Source organism: Mustela erminea, chromosome 18 (assembly GCF_009829155.1).
Source record: "Mustela erminea isolate mMusErm1 chromosome 18, mMusErm1.Pri, whole genome shotgun sequence".
NCBI lineage: Eukaryota > Metazoa > Chordata > Mammalia > Carnivora > Mustelidae > Mustela > Mustela erminea.
The window spans coordinates 13,545,717-13,567,313 of record NC_045631.1 but is presented as its reverse complement, the minus strand read 5'-3'; the positions used below and the strand labels follow the sequence as shown (position 1 = coordinate 13,567,313).

General features: G+C 48.3%; 1 protein-coding gene across 5 annotated transcripts in view; it reads right to left on the bottom strand.

Annotated features, from left to right (window-relative positions):
• EPN2 (epsin 2) overlaps nt 1–5,213 on the bottom strand; it is an 82,801-nt gene extending 77,588 nt beyond the window's left edge. The window contains exon 1 of one of the 5 annotated variants that reach the window (XM_032319654.1): nt 5,046–5,213. The gene's annotated coding sequence lies outside the window, so the exon portion shown is untranslated. Of the gene's footprint in view, nt 1–511; nt 2,334–5,045 lie in introns of those variants that run through there. The other 4 variants (XM_032319658.1, XM_032319659.1, XM_032319660.1 and 1 more) reach the window with 4 other exon arrangements.
• Nucleotides 5,214–21,597: the final 16,384 nt, after the last annotated feature.

Below are 21,597 nucleotides of genomic sequence, written 5' to 3'. Positions count from 1 at the left end.
CTAAGAGGACTTCTGGGTGATTCCAATGCACGCTTGGAGTCTGAGAAACACCAGTCTCTTCTGCAAGATGGTTATTATTAGCCCCACTTGGGAGAGGAGGAAAACGCAGCTCAGTGATTAGAGTGCTCAAAGCCACCCAGCCAGGAGACCAATTTGTACCCACGTCTGAATCCAAAGCTATTTCTCACATGGCCTTTGTAGTCCAATTGTCTGTACCATTTGGTGCCCTCGGCTACTGAGCCACCGTGATGCGACGATGACATTAGCTTAAGAGGGGTGGGAGTGAGAGGAAGGCTGAAGCCTGCACTCAGAAGTGATTAATTATAGATGCTTTTAAATCCACATCATGCATCAGCCTTAGACGGTCAGCCATACCTCAGGACGAGCCTGATTTTCCCTGTTCCATTTATCAGCGGGTTGCCATGAAAAGAAGGGGGGGTGGTCCCTTCATTTACAGGCCTCTGTGCACCCGCTGCCTAGCACTGCTTTGAACAGAAAGAGAAGAAGTTACCTGTTCTGTCTCCAGAGCGCTTGAAGTGAAGCCTTGACCGACAGGAAGGCTTGTCCGTGCCCAGGCACAAAGGTTCCAGCACCTGGGGATGCTGGGAATGAGTCACCAGAAAGAATCCAATGCATGTACACCGGGCATTTTAACAATGTTGCCGATCTGGTTCAAAGGAGGCAAACCTTTTTTTTTTAATCTAATCCTAAATCTGGCGTCTATCAGTTCAAGTGATTCATTAAACTCTTGACATTCAACCCACAGGGCTTTCACAGATCCTAGGTTAGGAAAAAGAACTCTCATTCGCCATTCCCAGCCTTCTACATCGACTTGGTGGTGATTTTCAAGACCACAAGTGTATGCCATAATTTAGATAAGCATACCTAACACAGAGGGGCTGATGGGGTAGGAAGCCAGGTTTGGGAATCACCCAGGCCTTGGTTTGACTCCCAGCTGTGCCAGTTCCCCACAAGTTACTTAACCTCTCTGGGTCTCTATCTCCACTCGAAGATGGGTGGGGTAATCCCATCTTAGATGGTTGTTTGTGGGGGTTTTTTTTTTTTTTAAAGAAGGCTTCCTGGCCAGCTCGGAGCCCAATAGGGGGCATGAACTCACAATCCTGATATCAAGATCTCGCTGAGATCAAGAATAGGTCACTTAAAGATCTGAGCTGAGATAAGAAAAGGACACTTAACAGGCTGATCCGTGCAGATGCCCTTTTTTGTTTTCCTATTTCCATGTTGATGTGAAGACAAAATGAAATGACGTTAAAAAAGTCTGCTGACACAACTTTGCATTTCAAGACATAAAAAACTTAACCACATGACAGGAAAATAGATCTAGTCAAAAAGTCCATAAATGGGTTACACTCAATACACTCACTGAAGGGCTGACACTTACTTCACTCTATTTGTTTTTGTAAGTTTCTATTCTTAGAGACCGCGAACAAGCTCAATCAGACCAAAGAAAATTCCATTGACAAAGTGATCAGAAAGCGTGTCAATTTTCAAAAACTCAACAGATGGACATAAACAGTCATTTCACGGTGTAGCTGACAAAAACAAAATGTGCTCTCTCCCGCCCTCCTCAATCTTAGTTGCATTGTCCACAGGACTCAGTCCGCCATCAACTTACAGTAGGCCTTGATGCAGGTTTCCTCGTCTCTGTGAGACTTGGCTTCTCAAATGAGAAAGCAAGTATAAGAATATCTCCGAATCCAACAAACCCATTCAAATCCAGGCCCCATCATTTACTAGCTGTGTGACCTTGAGCACATGGCTTAAGCCTCTGAGCCTCACTCAGCTTCCTCAACTGCAGAAGCGGGATAATATGCCTGTGGCCGATGACACCCGTATGTTACATAACATGACAGACCCATATGACACATGACGGCTAGACCAACAGTAGTGGTTTTTGCAAGAGCAAGAGAGAACCGTGAACCCTGTAGTAGGGGATCAATAAAAGATTGCTCCTCCGCCCCTGCCCAGGGCAACTCATCCACATCTCAGACTTTCACTAAGCATCTACCATGTGTCAGAGACTGGGGTAGGTGCTGGAGAAGTAGAGCAAGACTGGTCTTCAAGACGTCACAGTGCCACAAGAGCCCCAGATACAGAGATCAAGTGATTATGTGCTTGCTCCAAAGACTGCTGGGGGGCGCTGAGGCTTGGAGAGAAGCACTGGTGGCGCTGGCTGGCAAGGGCTACACAGAAGACGTTCTTTTAAACTGAACAGATGAAGAGAGTTCAGCAGACAGATGGGTGGCAGGGTCTGAACTAGAAAATTCCTCATATCCCCCAACCTCAAGTTTCCCAAATGCAAGCCATTTCTTTTTTTTTCTTTTTTAAGATTTTATTTATTTATTTGACAGACAAAGATCACAAGTAGGCAGAGAGGCAGGCAGAGAGAGAGGAGGAAGCATGCTCCTTGCTGTGCAGAGAGCCCCATGTGGGGCTCGATCCCAGGACCCTAACATCATGACCTGAGCCAAAGGCAGAGGCTTAACCCACTGAGCCACCCAGGCGCCCCAAACCCTTTCATTTCTGCAAGGCTCAGGGTCACCAGGTACTCATGCCATGAAACGACAAACACCACAGTCATCCATGATCTGTCAATATGATAGGAAGGTCCTGGGAGACAGGAGGAACAACTGCCAAAAAGCCTTAAAAACTTTAATGTGCTTCCAGGAGTATGAAAGGACAGTTCCATGCACAAAAATTTCTTGGCACTTTAGTCCACAAAGAACTGGAAGTTACCCTCATCCTAATGCAATCTTTGGGTGGGGAGCCCACTTTTAAGTTCTGATGCCATTAAAACAAATCAAGCCATTAAAACAAATCAAAGTCCTAAAAACCCTCCATCTACTTTTGGAGGACTCTTATCAGAATCCCAACTCTTAGGAAATTCACACCTTACCAGGGAAGACAGTTATGTTAGGAGGCATCAATTATACTTCTACAAAGGCTTTTTTTTTTTTTTTTTTTTTTTACAAGGCATGGGCCATTTCCAAGGCTGCATAGACCAAGCTAGGTATCATCACTTGCAAGTTACATCTCTGCACATCGGCCACCGTGTTTTACACAACACACCTTGCTGGGACAGAGTTCTCCATCAAACCACCCAAGGTTCAAGGAGGCAAAAAGCTTGCGTAAAGAGGGAGAGATCAGTACATCCCACAGGACCATCCAAACTTGCTCTAGGTCCAGGGCCCTGTGGGATGCAATCCTGAATCGTGTCTTAACAATAATTTGCCCTTTATCTAACTCTTTACTGGCCAGTATTATCTCATGCAACGCTTACAGAAGAAAGCCCAGTGGTAACATGACTAAGCCCATATTAAAACTAAAGAAACTAGTAAGCTTTAAAAATATAAAAGCAAAAATACAGATAGAGAAAAGAGCAGATCTTGGTGGCTTCTCTGACACCATCACTGATCCCAAATACAATCACTGGAATAAGAACAAGTCAGGGGAAAAAAAAAAAAAAAAACCTGTAGTCCCTTCTGATGTTCATTTAAATACAGATGAAAACTTAATTATCAGTAGGAACTCAATCACTGCTGTGCGGCATTCAGTATATGATTTTGCCAGTACCTATCATCTGGTATCTAGAGCTACAAGATGTACATGTTTTCTGCCAAATCCTCATTATCTTACGTAATTGGGAGGGGAGGTAATTAAAATTCACCTTTTTCAATTATTTTAACCTCCTATTCCAACCTCTTCTTTCACAGGGCATTTTTTGGAGGTAGAAAGGTAGAACTCATACTTCACATCTTTCCCAGCCCATTATCTTGTGTGAATGTTAAAAATAAAAAGGGGGAGGGGGTGTTATCCTGAAGATCTCTCTTTAAAAAATTTTCTCAAATGTGTGGAGAGAGCACCCCGGAGACCAAGCTTCTAGTTCTGGCAGTGACACGGTATCACTGCATGACCTTGGGCAAATCACTACATCTCTGGGCCTCAGTTTCCCCCTCCTGAAGCCCGACATGGTCAAGCCCCATCCTCTCTTAAAGCGCGGATTTCAGATGCATCCCCCGGACAAATCAGTGAAGGGACCCCAGGCCGTGCCCCTGGGTGGCGGAATGGACTTTCACAGGCCTCTGCTGGGGTTTCTGGGGAGAGCAAGCTGCCCCCATCCTCCCCAACCCTCCCCGCAAAGCCACTGGGCCAACTTCAGGTCGCAAACAAAAACCTGTTGGCACGGACTCCTCTAGGAAGGGCCAGCCTCTCCCAACGCGCTCAGCTCAGGGGGAACCGCCCCACGGGCAGAGAGAGGAAGGGTCTCCTTGAAGAGGCCGGCCCCCACGCACCCATTCACCCACCCGAATTAGCCGAACAGGACCGTCGGGCGGGGTCTCTGCCATCCCACGCGGAACAAAAGGCAGCTGGAACCAGGCTCTGCCGCCCCCGTCCCCGCTGTGCTGTGGGGGTCGGGGGTGGGGAGGGAGAACCTGGTCCCTGGGGAGGGAAAAGGGCCCCGCTCCAGCCCGAAGGTGAGGGGGGACGGGACCGGATCCTAAGACAGAGAGGACCCCTCCCCCGATTCCTGGAGGAAACAGGGGCTGGGCGGTGCACGGGGGCGGGAGGGAGATCGCGCTCGGCTCGGGAGGAAAGAGGCGCCTGGCCCGAGGAGGGGAGGAAAGTGCTCTGGGGAGGTGGGGCGGGGTTGTTCCAAGCTGAAAGGTAGAGGATGAGGGCCTGAGGAGGATCCTAGATCTGGGGTGGGAGTAAGAGGAGAGCCCCAGACTCCGGGGGATGTAAAAGGAAGAGCTTCCAGATGGGAAAATTTGGGGGGGGGGGTCCTTGCAGCGGAAAGAGGGATCCAGATGGGGAGGGGGCCATGCTCCAGCCCGTGGGGCGGGGCCTGGTGGGAAAGAAAGGGGTCCCACCTGAGTGGGACCCAGCTGGGGCACCTGGGTGCATGCTCTGGGGGGCTGGCTAGAGGGGAGCGGCGCCGTGAGGGAGTCCGTGCCCTGGGGAGGGGAGGGTCCGCGTCCCGGGGCCCGGCTCCCGCCCCCCGAGGCTCGTCGGCCCCGGCTCACCTCCGCTCCTCCGAGCCTGCCTGGGTGCGCGGCTGCGGCCGCGGGTAGCGCTGGTGAGGCGGGAGCGACCGGAGCCTGCGGAGCCGCCGCAGCCGCCGCCGCTGCCGCGCCGCCGCCGCCGCCGCGTCTGGCTCCGTTTGACACCCACACACCAGCCAACATGGCGGCCGGGAGGGGGCGCGCCGGCGGCGTGCGCGCGCCCGCCGGCCCCGCCCCTCCACCCTGCCGAGGCCCCCCCCCCCCCCGGGGGCCCGCCCCCGCGACCTCCCCCCACAAACCCAAGACCCCGCGCAGAGTGCCGAACGCTACCGCCGTGCCGCTCGACCTACGCCCAAATCCCTCAAGCGTCCCCCCAAACTCCACGCATGCATCTCAAGGACCCCCCAATCGCCCACAAACCCTCGCGAATTCATACCCGAACCCACGCACTCAGACACCTCCCCACAAAACCCCCACCCCATACTCCACAAGCATCTCCCCACCCTCAGGCACGCACACGGAGTCCTCCACCAGCTCGGAAACTCCGTTCTGAACCTTGCAGTGTGCACTTGAAAACATTATTCCCACAGGGGCTTCTCTCAGGAGGGGGAGCCTGGAAGGGGCCAGGGGCTCTGGGGCGCTGGTCACTTTCCGTTTCATGAGCTGAGTGCCGTTGTCACAGGTGTGTTCACTTTGTGAAAATTCACTGATGTACACTTCAGGTGTGTGCCCTTTTCCGTATGTGTGTTAATTCTTCAATCAAACACACTCAAAAATTTTTCTGAGAAGGGATGCATCGGCTTTGCTAGACAGCCAGAGAGATCCTTAACACTAAAAATGGAGAGCCCTTGGCCCACCGTCATCCTCGCATGAGGAATTTACACGACCTGAAACTCACAAAAGCAACACAGCTGCCCGTTCCATCTCGTTCATCCAGGACCCATGAGGCACCAGGCTCTGTGCAAGGCTCAAAAGGAGTCGAAGAAGCAGCTGGACAAGAGGCAGACCTTGGAGAGGTTCCTGGGACCTTGCAGCTGACTAACCCACTCCAGACAGGGTGGCATCAGCAGAAACCCCTCAGAGCAGATTCTGGGGTGTGGTTCAGAGCTCCCTGGGTTGGCAGACAGCGCCATCCCTGTTGCCTGTGTTCTAAGGAGGCCCAGGTGACATCAACACTCTGCCAAGCTCTGGTTTTCAGGGAAGTTGCGTCTCTGAGTCCCATTCTGCCCTCAGTTACTAAGAGACCTTAGACAAGTCATTGCACTTCTCTGAGCTTTCTATTCCTCCTCTCCATGAAGAAGTCCAATGGATGAAGACCTCCCTTCTGTTCTTCCAAGCTGAAATCTAGACTTCCTTTCTCAGGGAAAAAGATAAGAGCAAAAGGAAAGGGGAGAAGAGAGAGAGAAACAGAGGGAAGGGGAGGAAAGAAAGGAGAGGGAGGGGAAGGAGGGGGGGATGAGGAGAGAGAAACGCAGAGACTAATGCAGTTGTGAAGTCACGTGGCCATTTTTCCTCTACAAAGACCAACACTGGTGGTTCCAGATGTTAGAAATTCCTCCCCAGGGTTTGCAACCCCCTCCCACTGCTCAATGTCCCTTCTCCAACGGCATAGTTAATTAGCCTCGTGGCAGGAACCCAAGCTCCCCGTTTTGAACTTGGCCCGCCCCTCTGCTGGAGAAGGCCCTCAACCAGTCCAACACTCCCTGTAAGCTGCAACTCACTCTTTGCTGGGCCTTCTGGAAGAGGAGAGCTTTTCATGAAACCATGATCCCTGTCCCCAGAGTCTGAAGCTTCCTATGAATTACACACCCTGTAGGTGCCTGGTGTGGGCTCTAGGGCTTTCCCTAGATGGAGCTGCCCCGTAGTGCTTCCTGCAATGATAGAAATGTTCTCTAGCTGTGCCATCCACATATGAGCGCTTGGGATGTGGCTAATGTGACCCAAGGAGCTGAATCTTTAAGACCTTATTTAACTTTAATTAATTAACTTAAATAGCCACGTACGGCTGGATGCTGGACCACACTAAACAGCGGCCGCCCTAAACCTCACCACAGCCCCACAAGGTGAGCAGTCTTATTGTCCACATCTTACAGATGAGAATTTGAGGTTCAGAGAGATGCCAGGACTTGGTCATCAAGGCCAATTTTTCCGCGTGTAGAGCCCATTGCCTTCTGCACCCAGCTAACAAGTCTGCCTAGTCGCAGACATAAACATGCAAATTCTGAGGAGAGACCTGGATACAGATAAAGAGACCATGGCGGGGGCGGGGTGCATGGCCGGCTTAGTTAGAGAAGCAATGCAACACACAATCTTGGGGTTGAGTTCAAGCCCCACATTGGGTGTAGAGATCACATACATAAATAACAAATAAATAAATAGACTTAAAAAAAAAAAAAAAAAGAGGGAGAGAGAGAGAGAGAGGATGATCTTAAGTACAACCCAGGAAGTAAATTGGAGAGCAGGAGAAAGACCACCACCCAAGTGCAAGGTCAGAGGGGACATTCCTGCATTCCTCCAAGAGGTGTCTCCGTCCCAAACTGCTTTGAGATGGGAAGCATCTCACTGTCTTTCATGGTCCCTCTCTGAATACACCTTCACCATGAGCCCTTAAGGTCAGCAGTCCTAGTCCGCCTAGTTCCAGATGAGGAAACAGATGCAGCAGACAGCCATGCTGCGATTCAGACCCAGGTTCTGGTCCAGAGCGTGGAAACAGTCTTACAGAAGAGGCTGCAGGATAAGCCAGACACTGCCTAAACCCAAAGCAGTCCCAGGGCACAGGGGTGGAGCTGACACTTCATCCGCCCTTCCCCATGGAGCCAGAGCCCAGGGATATACAAGCGCCTGGCTCCAGGGCTCCCAAACAGACCATGTCCCACCACTTGCCACTGACAAAATCCAAAGGCAGAGAGACAAGCACAGTTAAAGCAGGAAAGGAATTTATTTCATTGAGCCAAACCAGGAAGACAGTGGACTCACTTCTCAAAAACTGTCTCCAAAGTGCTGAAAATACTTCCAGGTTTATGCAAAGAAAATGTAGGACAAAGGTCAGTGGGTCCCCGCAGGTGTGCAGTAAAGATCCGTCCATCACTGTCTTGGAGTGGATCACCTGTGGGGGAGGTCTTGCTGGCTCAGGGCAGTCCTTATTGCTTGAAGGGGATAGCTTCCATTCCCCCAGGGGATGCTTTGCAGGTCTTTTAAGAGAAGCTGGAAAGAACTTAATTAGAATGTTTGAGGTCAAAATGGGGGTAAAATCTTCTTTCACTAGGATTTGGAGGTTGCTTCCAGATGCATAATGAGGCAGTGACTGGGGCCGGTCAGAGCAGTGTTCCAAAAGCATCGAGATGGCCATGCAGGCCAAGGGATGTCTTAGGAAGGAGAACATGCTGAGTGAAAAGAATTAATGCAGGGTAGTGGGAAGAAAGGCAGGAGGGGACAAGGGTCCTTTGCCCTCCAACCCATCCTAAGAGGAAACCACCCTTAGAAGGATTTTACACCAACCTAGAAGGAACCCTCCACCCTTTCCCCTCTGATAGGTAGATGACAAAACCCCGACTGGATGACAGGAGCAGGGAGGGTTAATCATTATAAAACAACCCCCCCACACACCCCTAGACTTAGAAACTTTGGTGGCAACCCAATCAGGTCCCCTCCCTCTCCGGGACATTTGTGCTATTGCTCGATAGCTATCCATCAGTAAAACTTGCTTTGTTGCCCAGCACTCTTCATCTGGTCTACCTCTTCATTCTTCAAAGCGTATGACCAAGAACGAAGGGGACTAAAGGGAAAAGAAATCCTGTAACAGTCACCCTGTAGAGGTGCAGAAGGAGGTCCCAAGGATCTTCACCAAAGGTTTGAACTCTAGATTCAAAATCCCTTGGCCAGCAGAAAAGGGCCCTGTGCTGGGAATCCAGAAATAGCTGACTTCTTACCACTGATATGCTGCTTGACCTTGGCTGTCTCACTGGTCCCCCGAGGCCTCAGTTTCCTGATCTGTGAAGTGGGAATGATGCTTCCCACTTAACCTTCCGTTGTGGACACCTGCCCTGGAGCTTCCCTCTGCTTCCAGGTCAGGTGCTGCTTAATTCATGAATCATTTAAAAAAGTCAAGTAGACCTTTAAAACTTACCCGGTTGAATTTTTTTTTTTTTTTTAACCAGCCCTAGATGGGTGTTAGCATTAGTTCTTATTAAGATGTGGAGGTGAAGCTTCTGCTCCTCAAGGGGCTGGAAGTCTAAAAGGGCAAAGAGGAATCATGAACAGGAGCACAAACTGAAACACCGCATAGAAAATCACAAGACGAAGAGCTGTGAGAGCTCACAGGGAGAAAATTTCCTTTAGCTCCTGGGCGGGAGTAATCAGGGCAGCCTTCCTGGAAGTAGAGGTACTGGAGTTAGGAAACAGTAATAGTAATAACAACAAAGCAGTGAGCACTGTGCAAATGCTTTGCATAGATCATCTCACTTCCTCTTAACAGCTTTGATTGAGTTTGAGACCATCTTTATCCCCATTTTATAGATGAGATTCAATCTGTCCTTGATCATAATGCTAAAAGGCAACAGTATTGGAAAACCCAGGTTCTCCTGATTCCAAAGCTAACCTCTTGAAAGGAATTTGAATAGGCTGAGGGGAGAGATTGTCCCTACACTCCAGCTCCAGGGGTGGGTGTATAACAATGTATGAGCCAATCAGAGCATCCCTCCTTGTCCATAGTGATTGGCTCAGAAACCAGCACATGACTCAAAACAGGCCAATAAGACTCAAGCCCAGGATTTTTGTAGAAGCCACTGAAAGGACACTTCTCTTCCCATAGGTTGCTGAACTACTGGGATGTAAAGCTGGAGCAGCTCCACACTAGGAGACTCAGGCTGAGAATGAAAGTAGCACAGAGATGAGTGAAAAGATAGATTTCTACTGACATTACTTGAGCACCTTGAACCAGCCATTCCTGAAGCTTTCACCCTGGACTTTTTAGCACACAAACCAATACATCAGTTGGAGCCATTGTGATAGAAAACCATAATAATAATTGGAATCAATTAATAATTGGATCAATCAATCAAATCAAATAATAATTGGAATCAATTAGCTCATTTAACTAAAATCTCCAGAGTAAGAGCATCTGGTACAGTATGATCAAGGTTCTGGCTTTCTTTCACATATGCCATATGCCCCCAAGGCATGTTGTTATTTTCCTTGGCTGGTGTCTTGACTGACTCTAAATTGGCGGTAGCAGGTCAGTGTCTCACATCTGTAGCCCTACCACCCAGAAGCAAACAATCTGTTTCTTGCAACCAGCAAACCAATACTCAAGGCTTGCTGTGATCAGGAGAACTTGGATTGCCTGCTGATGAGCAAGCTAACTGTGGGGAATGTGAGGTGAGGAATTCACCCCCAGAGCTGGGGGGGGCACTCATGGGAGGGGAACTGATGCTGGGGAGGTATACAGCAATGCTCGCCACTCTAATAAACTCCCTTTCCTCTTTCAGCTGGTTGACTTGGGTTTTCATTACTCCATACCCAGATTCCCGACAATAATGGTCATCAACCTCATTTCCAGTTCACATTTAAATTTTTGACAATTCTGTGCTTTTATACTTGTACTACTTACTAAATCAATCAATAAACTGATCATTCTGCTTGGGATTACACAATGTCTTTTTTCCAAAGCTCTCATCACACCTCATAAACCAGTTTCAATGGCCTTCATCAGTTTTCCTCCCTAGGGCATCATATGCAACAATAAAAACATAGCATCCATTTAAATATAGTTTCTGACCTTATGACACAATGTTTCTGTTCCTTGTTGGCTATTAATCTTCAAGCTTTTTCCTCTATAGTGGTGAAGAGTACAAAAAAGACACTCCGTTTTTTTATTTTTTATTTTTATTTTTGTGTATGCGGGAGTGTGACACAGAGAAGATAGAGGCATAGGTCAACATCACTCGTCATCAGGGAAATGCAAATCAAAACCACAGTGAGATACCACCTCACACCAGTCAGAATGGCTAAAATTAACAAGTCGGGAAACGACAGATGTTGGCAAGGATGCGGAAAAAGGGGAACCCTCCCACACTGTTGGTGGGAAAACTGGTGCAGCCACTCTGGAAAACAGTATGGAGGTTCCTCAAAAAGTTGAAAATAAGTTACCCTATGACCCAGCAATCGCACTACTGGGTATTTACCCTAAAGATATAAATGTAGTGATCTGACGGGGCACGTGCACTCGAATGTTTATAGCAGCAATGTCCACAATAGCCAGACTATAGAAAGAGCCTAGATGGCCATAAACAGATAAATGGATAAAGAAGATGTGAGAGATCTACATCTATCTATCTATCTATATATATAACATATCTATCTATCTATCTATCTACCTACCTACATATCTATCTATCTATATACATATACATATATATATGTAATGGAATACTATGCAACCATCAAAAGAAATGAAATCGGGGCACCTGGGTGGCTCAATGGGTTGGGGCCTGTGCCTTCAGCTCAGGTTATGATCCTAGGATCCTGGGATTGAGCCCCTCATGGGGGCTCTCTGCTCAGCAGGGAGCCTGCTTCCCTTCCTCTCTCTCTGCCTGCCTCTCTGCCTACTTGTGATCTCTATCAAATAAATAAATAAAATCTTAAAAAAAAATAGAAATGAAATCTTGGGGCACCTGGGTGGCTCAGTGGGTTAAAGCCTCTGCCTTCAGGTCAGGTCATGATCCCAGGGTCCCAGGATCGAGTCCTGCATTGGGCTCTCTGCTTAGCAGGGAGCCTGCTTCCCTTCCTCTCTCTCTGCCTGACTCTCTGCCTACTTGCGATCTCTATCAAATAAATAAATAAATATTTAAAAAAATGAAATCTTGCCATTTGCAACAATGTGGATGAAAGTAGAAGGTATTATGCTGAGTGAAATAAGTCAATCAGAGAGCTGGAGGCACAGGGGTGAGTGGAGGCTGGGATTTTCAATGGATGCAGTGTGGTGAGCTTGATCTTGATGATGGCAGGCACACAGGTCTGCCAACCCATAACAGTAGCCACCTGTGGTTCCATGTAGAAGCTAGTAGCCCTTAGATGCTCATGCTAGGAATGTTAGAGCTTGGCTACTTGGCTTCTGGTAGCGTGGGACTCTTCCTCCTACAAGAGAAAGTAATAAAAGTGCTTTTATCTGGTGCAGCTTGTGGAGAGCACCCCCCCCCCCCCCCCGCCCCCAGTATCAGTCCAGGGGCAGGCTTATCCCTGGCTGGCCAATGAGAGTGCTGCATCTCCCTGGCCACAGTGATTGGTTCAGGGATGAGCACGTGACCCAAGCCAGCCAATGAGCACTTTCTCCAAGATTTTTACCTAAAATTAACAACAAAGTGGCCCTCTCAGCTTCTGAGATTGTGGACAATAAGGACTGGGGAAGTCTGGAGCTGCCAGGAGCCCTCTTTGTCATCCCACAGAGAAAATTATTTTTTTAATGGAAATATAATTGATATGCAATATGATATTCATTTCAAGTGTACAAGATCATGAGTCAATGTTTTTATATGCCACAAAATGATCACCAGGATAGGTCCAGGTACTATTTGTCATCAACAAAGTAATTGCAACATTATTGACTATTCCTTATGCTGTACAGTACATTCCTGTGACTATTTTTGTTATAGTTCTATGGGAAAAAATCCCATTCGTATTTTGATGGGGATTGTACTGAATCTGTAGACTGCTTTGTGTAGTATGGACATTTTAACAATACTAGTTCTTCCAATCCATTAATATGGTGTATCTTTCCATTTGTTTGTTTCATCTTCAAATTCTTTCATCAGTGTCTTATAGTTTTCAAAATACAGGTCTTTCTGGTGTCCCTCAGTGGCTCAGTCAGTTGAGCATCTGCCTTTGGCTCAGGTCATGATCCCAGGGTCCTGGGATCAAGTCCCATATCAGACTCCCTGCTCAGGAGGGAATCTGCTTCTCCCTCTTCTGCTCCTCCCACTTGTACTGTTTCTCTCACACAATCTCTCTTTCTCAAATAAATAAATGAAATCCTAAAAACAAAAAAAAATACAGGTCTTTCACCTCCTTGGTTAAATTTATTCTCAGGTATTTTATTCTTTTTTTGATGCAACTATAGATGGAAGTTTTTCTTAATTTCTCTTCTGATAGTTCATTACTAATGTATAGAAAAACAATAGATTTCTGTGTATTAGTTTTTTATCTGGCAACTTTACTGAATTCATTTATCAGTTCTAATAGTTTTTTGGGAGGAATATTCAGGGTTTTCTATATACGATATCATGTTATCTGCGAATAGTGACAGTTTTAGTTCCCTACAAATTTGGATCCCTCTTACTTCTTTCTCTTACCTAACTGCTGTTGCTAGGACTTCTAATACTATGGTAAATATGGTGAGAGTGGGCATCCTTGCCCAGCTCCTTATCTTAGCGAAAAGGTTTTAGCTTTTTTTTTTTTTTTTTAAAGATTTTATTCATTTGTCAGAGAGAGAACACAAGCAGGGGAAGCAGCAGGCAGAGGGAGAGGCAGGCTCTGCTGAGCAAGAAGCCCAACTCAGGATTCGATCCCAGGACCCTGGGATCATGACCCGAGTCAAAAGCAGATGTTCAACCGACTGAGCCACCCAGGAGCCCCAGAAGAGCTTTTAGCTTTTCACCATTGAATATGTTAGCAGTGGGTTTGTCATATGTGGCCTCTATTATGCTGAAATGTGTTTTTTCTGTACTCACCTTGTTGAAAGTTTTTAACATAAATGGCCATTGAATTTTATCAAATGCTTTTTCTGCATCTACTGAGATGATCACATCATTTTTATCCTGTGTTTTGTTAATGTGGTATATCACAGTGATTGATTTGAGGTGCTTAAACCATCCTTGCATCCCTGAAATGATGTATCTCACTAGGTCATGATGTGTGATCCTTTTAATGTATTGGCAAATATGATTCACTACTGTTTTGTTGACGATTTTTGCACCTATGATCATGAACAGTATCACAGAAACAATTCTTAACACAGCAGTTCAGACTAGCCTAGGAACCAGGTGACTAGAGCTGTTGGGTCAGACTGGCATCATTGTGCCTTTCTTAGCACATTCGCTGTTGCCTCAAGCAAAATTTTCTTTGGAGAGAAACCCCAAAGTCTTTCTATCCCTTTTCTCTTCTTTCTTTTATTTATTCATTCTTTCTCTCTTCCTTTCTTTCTTTCCATATTTCTTTCTTTCTTTCTTTTTGTTTCTCTTCTTCCTTTTTTTTTTGTATTTAATAAATATCTTTAAAAAATAATCTTGGGGATAAGAGCCTGGGTGGTGCAGTCGGTTAGGCATCCTACTCTTGGTTTGGACTCAGATCATGATCTTAGGATATGAGGTCAAGCCTTGCATTGGCTCTGTGCTCAGCATGGACTTTGCTTAAGTCTCTCTCTTCCTCTGCCCCTCCCCTCAGCTCTCTCTCAAATAAATAAATCTTAAAATCATCATCATCATCATCATCATCATCATCATCCTTAGGGGCACCTGGATGGCTCAGTTGGTTGAGCATCTGACTCTTGATTTTAGCTTAGGTCTGATCTCAGTGTCAAGAGATCGAGCCCCATGTCAGGCTCCATGTTCAGTAAGGAGTCTGCCTGAGACTCTGTTTCTCCCTCCACTTCTGTCCCTCCCCACATTCTCTCTCTCTCAATAAATAAATATTTTAATGAAAAAAATCCTAAAAGTGTATGTGCACAAATCCTATAAATATCTAACCAGCACTCTTCAGAAGTATTGTTAAGATCATGAAACACAAGAAAGACCAGTAAACTCTCACCAATGAAAGGGAGATTGTGAAGACCAGACAGCTCAGTGTGATGTGGTATCCCAGATTCGATTCTAGTACAGAAAAAGGAGATGGGTGGAAAAGTGGTGAAATCCAAACAATTTCTATGACTTGTTAATGGTATTGTACCAAATGTTAATTTTTTTAAAAAAGATTTTATTTATTTACTTGACAGAGAGAGATCACAAGTAGGCAGAGAGGCAGGCAAGAGAAGAGGGGGAGCAGGCTCCCCACTAAGCAGAGAGCCTGATATGGGGCTTGATCCCAGGACCCTGAGATCATGACCTGAGCCAAAGGCAGAGGCTTAACTCATTGAGCCACCCAGGTGCCCCCCAAATGTTAATTTCTGAGTTCTGACAAATGGATAAGGGTAATATATGGTAACTAGGGGAAAGCTGAGTGACAGGTATAGGGGAATGGTCTCTGCTGTATCTGCAACTTTTCTGTAAATCTAAAACCAGTCCAAGTGGGAAGGCTGTGTGGCTCATTTGGTTGGGTGTCTGCTTTCGGCTCAGGTCATGATCCTGAGGTCCTAGGATCGAGCCCTGTTTTGGGCTCCCTGTTCAGCTGAGAGCTTGCTTCTCTCTCTCCATCTCCCTCTGCTGCTCCCCCTGCTTTTGTGATCTCTCTGTCAAGTGAATAGATTGAAGTCTTTAAATAACTAACTAAATGAATAAAACCAGTCCAAGTAAAAGGGTCTATTTATTTATTATTTTTTTAAAAATTGGGGGCGCCTGGGTGGCTCAGTCATTTAAGTGTCTGCCTTCAACTCAGGTCATGATCCCAGGGTCCTGGGATCAAGCCCTGCATCTGGCTCCCTGCTCATCGAAGAACTTGCTTCTTCCTCTCCCACTCCCCCTGCTGGTGTTCCTTCTCTCTCTGTCAAATAAATAAAATCTTTAAAAAAAAAAAAAAAAAAGAAAGAAAAGAAAAATTTTTTATTTATTTAAGTAATCTCTACACCCAACGTGGGGCTCAAACTCAGGACTCCGAGACCAGATCGCACACTCCTCTGAGTCAGCCATAAAAGCCATAAAAGGTGTTGTTGGTCTTTTTGCAGACATGCACAGAAAATTTTAAAACCGTTTGTCAGGATATACAGTGAAAAACAAATCTTCCTCTTGCTGTCTACCCAGACCTGCAGTCCCCCTCCTTTGAGGCCACTACTGTGACCGTGTCATATGGATTCTCTCGCTAGTTACAGGTTCTTATGTATCTGCAAACTGCCCCCCACAATCTCTGCACATAGGGCAACTTCCTCTATGCACAGTGTTGTGCCCTCTTCACTTACTGGCATATCTTCTGGTGATTCTACCATATAAACATAAAAAGAACTCCCTCACTCATAATGGCTTAGTGTGTTTAATCAGTCCCTAGGGAAATGGGATATTATCTGTTTCTAGAAATGGGATATTATTCTGTTTCTAGAAACAATGCTAATGTGCGTGCGTCCTTGATCATCTATGTCTTTGCACTCCTGTGTAAATTTATTTGCAGGCTCCTTACAGGGGCTCTGAAAGGGCAATCCTAGTCTTGTCTCTAGGTTACTGGGACGCCAGATAGCCCCAACCTATATTGGGTTCTCAGAGCCAAGGAAGAATTTGAAGTTAACCTTTGCAAAATGCCTCTCCTTCAGTCTGGTCCCACCTGCCAGCCACAGGTGCCATCTTTGGGAATTTGGATAAGATTAGCTAACATCCTTGCCTCCTGAAGGGGTCCTCCATTGGAGTAATGGCCCAGCATCTGTCCTTCCTTCATGGACCACCCCACAGTAGTGTCATGCCCATCAGTTCTCCCTTCTAAGATCCTGGAGCTGCCTTGGATAGTGGTCTTTCCAAGCTTCGCCTTTGACTCTCTGAGCTACTCCATCTCCTTCCAAGAAATTTCCTTCCACTTTTTTCTTTAGTTAACCAGAATCCATTTTTTTTTTCTCATGACCAAAGACTCCCTATGGGATACCTTGTCGATCCCAGATCAATGAAATGCCATCCCCACCCTGGGCCTCCATTCAAGTCATTAAGAAGGGAACGTAGCCAACCTCTTAGAGCTTTGACAACACTTACCCAATCAGAATGCCTCTCTGTGAGTTCTTGATATCAATTTGGATCTGAATAAATAATTTGTTAAAGTCATCCTTAAAGCTAAGTTGTATTCATCTAGTGCCCTCTCAACCATATTTTACGTGTAATAGCAAACCACTAGCTGCTTGTATCCCCCCAAAAACTGCTGTCTTCCATACGGAGAGGAAGAAATAGACGACATCATGGCCCCGAGACTCATGTCCTGCCCTTGCTCCCTCCTGGCCTGCCATCACAGCCTTCTGTCAGCATCAGCTAATCATTCCAGGCGAAAAGTTCAAATCAAGACTCAGATGACCTTCGACCCTCTGGGTGCAGCCCCCTCCAATGCCAAGGGCATGACATTGGCAGTCAGAAAGCCAGGGTCCAAGTCCTACCTCCTGCACTTGTTCGTCAATTTCACCTTCTTGTGGATCTTAGTTTTCCTGTCCTACGGGTTTTTCACCAGAGCGCCACATACATCATGAGACATCTGCCAGAGCCCACATGCAGATAAGGGGTCAGGTGCGTAGACCGCTCTGCTCTGCTCCTTGCTTTCCCCTCCAGTTTCAGAGTCCCGATCCCCTTCCTTGTTCCCCAGAAGAAAAACAGAGTACCTTGAGTGGAGAGCCTGCAGCTTGGAGAATTTGGGAGAGGACAGAGGGACCTGAGCCGGTGGCGAAGCTGGCAGAAAATAGTGCTATGACAGTGCTGTGGGTGAAGCCACAGAAATCTGGAATGCCTATGACCTGGGGGCAAAAGACTTGGCAGCTGCACGAACTCAGACACCTCATTCCACCTTTTTTTTTTTTTTAATATCTTTTTAAAAAAAGATTTTATTTATTTATTTGACACAGAGAGAGAGAGATCACAAGTAGGCAGGCAGAGAGAGAAGAGGAAGCGGGCTCCCAACCAAGCAGAGAGCCCCATTCGGGGCTTGATCCCAGGACCCTGAGATCCTGACCTGAGCCAAAGGCAGAGGCTTTAACCCACTGAGCCGCCCAGGCTCCCCCTCACTCCGCCTTTTTGAGCTGCAGTTTTCTTCACTGCAAAGCGGACAGGGTAGTGATAACGCCTGCCTTTCTACCTAAGATTACAAAGGATACGTGTGTGTAAATGTGCTGGGGCTTTCTCATTGGTTGTGGGCCTTGACTCTTTATTTCGCCTCCGGTTGTGATCTCAGGGTAGTGGGATTGAGCCTTGCGTCAGGCTCTGCGCTCTGCAGAGAGCTGTGCAGAACTGGTCCCAGAAGCCCCAAACCTGGCTGATTCCTGGCGAATCAGCCGGCAGGATTCTCACATCAGGCCAGGTTACTGGCCCATTTCACAGATGAACATATTGAAGCCCTAAGAGAATTCAGAACTTTTTAGAAATGGAGAGGAATAACCTTTTGCAATATGTGGGAGAAGTGCTTAAGTTCTCCAGCTTTTCCATGGGAATGCTCTTCTCTTTGCGAAGACATGCACCAAATCTGGTCCTTTATAGGGGCCATGTCAGTGGTTGAAAATATAGGTCCTGGGGACAGAGACACCTGGATTTGGATCCACACTCGGTGACTTGCCAGCTAGGCGATCTCGGACAAGTCACTTCTCCTCTCTGAAACTTGAGCTTCCTTACCTATAAAATGGGGCCAGTAATGCCTGCTTCTCTGTGCTCAGGTGACAGATGGAAATCATGTAGTCTAAGGCCCAGCACAGAGCAGGCAATCAGAAACTCATAAGTCAGTGTTGTCGGAAGAATGCCAAGAGCAGGCTTCAGTGCTGGAAGGGGCCCCGGGCCAAGTAGAATATCAGGATCTACCAGGCTATCCTGACACTGTGGACCGCATCTCTAGATCGGATCTCCCTGCTGCCTTCTCCCGCCTCACCTCCGCTCACTGGGGTAACCTTCCTTTTTTGAGCCCTGACTGTGTGATGTTGGTGCTGAAACAGGATGGTCCCAGGGACCACCAAATCTCCCAATCTATTTTTTTTTCCTGCCTCCTTGTCCTTATTTCCTCCCTCCCTTCTTCTCTTTTCTCGACTTCTTTCTTTAATCCAAAGGAAATGCTACTTAAGGACATAAAACCATATTGCTATTAATTTTTGTAACTGTTCTTAGCTGAGAGGCCCCAAGCAGAAGGATGAGAACAAAACTGTATCTCCATTCTCTTGGTCCAGGCTGCTGGATCAGAGCCTCCCACACACTGAGACAAAGGCAGGAGGGACAAGTGGGCCAGCTGGGACCTGCCCAACCAGTATGAGGTCCCTTCCCATCTTTGGTCTCCTGCTTCCTTCTGATCACTCACTAAACAGATTAGGAAACTGAGCTCCAGAGTGGGAAAGGCATTACCCTGTCTGGGCTCATCTGTGATCACGGCTCCCCCACCATCCCACATCACAGGCCCACTAATCATCTGGGGTCCCTTAAGATGACCTGCGCATTCTTGCCTCTGAGCTTCCCTGAGTGCTGTTCCCCCCCCTGGAGTTCCCTCTCCACCCCTCGGGCCCCTTCTAACAGTCGACCTGGCTGAATGCTGATAGGCTTTTAGGATTCGGTAGGCATCCTGCCTTAGAGGCTTTCCGTGATGGCCACGGGCCCTGCTCAGGGCCTTCTCAGGCTGCAGACCCTCCTAGCACCTGGCCCCAGATGGTGACACAGTTCAGTTTCTGTCACTCCGTGGTCTGGCAGCTTCTTGAGGGAGGGCTGATACTGGCCCCGGCAAGGCTCGGGCCACAGGGGTAGTGTCTAAATGTTTGTTGAGTGATAGAAGCCGCGGGTTAATGGACTGTGGTCCCCTGGGGAGAGGCTTGTAGCTCACCCTCTCCCCCCACACAGCGGACTCAGGAGCCTGGGAAAAAGGCCTCAGACTAGCTCGGATTCCTCCCTCCAGTTGGGGGCGCTGTTCCTTGCTGGCAGGGGAAGGTGGCTGGGAATTCCAAAGGAGATTGCGCCACCCCCTTCGAAACCTCCAAGGACTTGGGAGGACCCTTAGAATCCAATCCCCAGCCCCTCCCGTGACTAGAAGGCCCTGCCCATCCTGCCCCACCCCACCCCAGCCATCCTCCTGCAGACGGGTGTCCCCGACGCTGTCCCTCTGCCTGGAATGCTCTCCCCCCAGATGTCTACCCACATGCCCTGTCCTGCGTTCCCTCCTGTTCAGTGCTCGGTCAGTCTTCCCGGACCCCCAGGATGGTGCCCTTCTCCCCCCACCCCTACATCGCTCTCCCCCACCCCTCCCTGCTTTGTGCGGACTTTCACCCCATCCATCACCGCTTGACTTATGTTACACACTTATGTCTTTGTTTATCGTCCCTCGCCCCTCTGAAAGGGGCAGGGGGCTCCCTTTTCTCAGCCACTCCCTCTCCTGGTACTGGAGGAGCCTAAGAGGTCTTGCCTGGGCCTGAAGTCATGCAGCAGGTTAGGGCGGAGCCAGAGGGGGGACTCCCGGGCCTGGATGTCCTCCGTGGTGCTGGGGACTGAGCCCAGGTCGGGGCCTCAGAGGCCCAGGTGGAAATAAAGCTGCCCCTGCACGGAGCTCGCGTTTACCGGCAGTCTTGTCAAGCTGGCTGAGTCAAGGAGACTCCCGGGTCCCTTACTGGCTTCTCCTTGGCTCCACCAGACCTCACCAAACGCACTTCTACTTCTGAGAAAACAGAGGCCTTGGATTCCCCTCGGCACCCACTTACCCCACCCTCCTCCCCCTCTTCCTGCAAACTTGAGTCACACCCGCCCTGTTGGCAGAGGGCCCCGGGGGATGTCTGAGTCAGCCTGGCCTGGGTTTCTGTCTTGACACCACGTCTCACCAGCTGCGAGACTCTGGGCAAACTTTAGCACCCGTGGGATCTCCATCTCCCATCTGTGAACAAGAGCTGTGGAGATACTGCCCTCATCAGTGACTGTGAGGATGGGACAGGTCTGTGCAGGGTCACAGCATGCAGTAGGTGCCTAATAATAGCAGCAAAGTCCAGACAGACACCATAGCAGCCCCTCTCCTAAGCTCTTTCATATATTATCTCATTTAACCTTCATACCAACCCAATGAGGAAGGCACCATCATGATCCCATCTCACCAACGAGGGAACTGAGGCATAGGAGGTTGAAATGGGCAGAGAGCCGGTGGTAAGGGTATGTGAACCCCAACTCCTTACCCACTCTATGAATGGAGGTCAGAGATAACACTCTCGGGGCCCATCCTTTGCGCAAGGGGTCCAGGCTTGGGGTAGGAGCTCAAATGTTTGAAGACTGATGGAATGTCTTCATTTGGAATCCCCAGAAATGCACAGAACAGGATTCAAGTTCAAGTCTTTTGTTTGGATGGGATCCCAGGACTCACCTTTAGGAGGCTGGACGTCTAGACTGCCAGGGGCGGGGGAGGGAGGCGGGGAGCCAACGGCTGAGGGCTCCTGGCTCAGGTCTTTTGCTGTGTGACTCCAGCCCAGCCACTGTCCCTCTCTGAAGCCGAGTTTCCTTTTCTACAAAACATGAAGACCAATCCCAGGAGAGAAAGGGAGGGAGGTCTGCAGGGACTAAAGAGGGTCCCATCCAGACTCCCAGGCTAAGCTCTGGGAAACAGAACCGGCCCTGGGGAGGACTGTCTGTGTGCGAAGAAACCACAGGAGGCAGGCACAGGGTCCTGAGTGTGACCACAGGGGCCCTGGAGAAACCACATCATGGCCACCACAGCCTCCACCATCCCACGGCGATTTCCGCCCCTGCCTGTCCCAGGG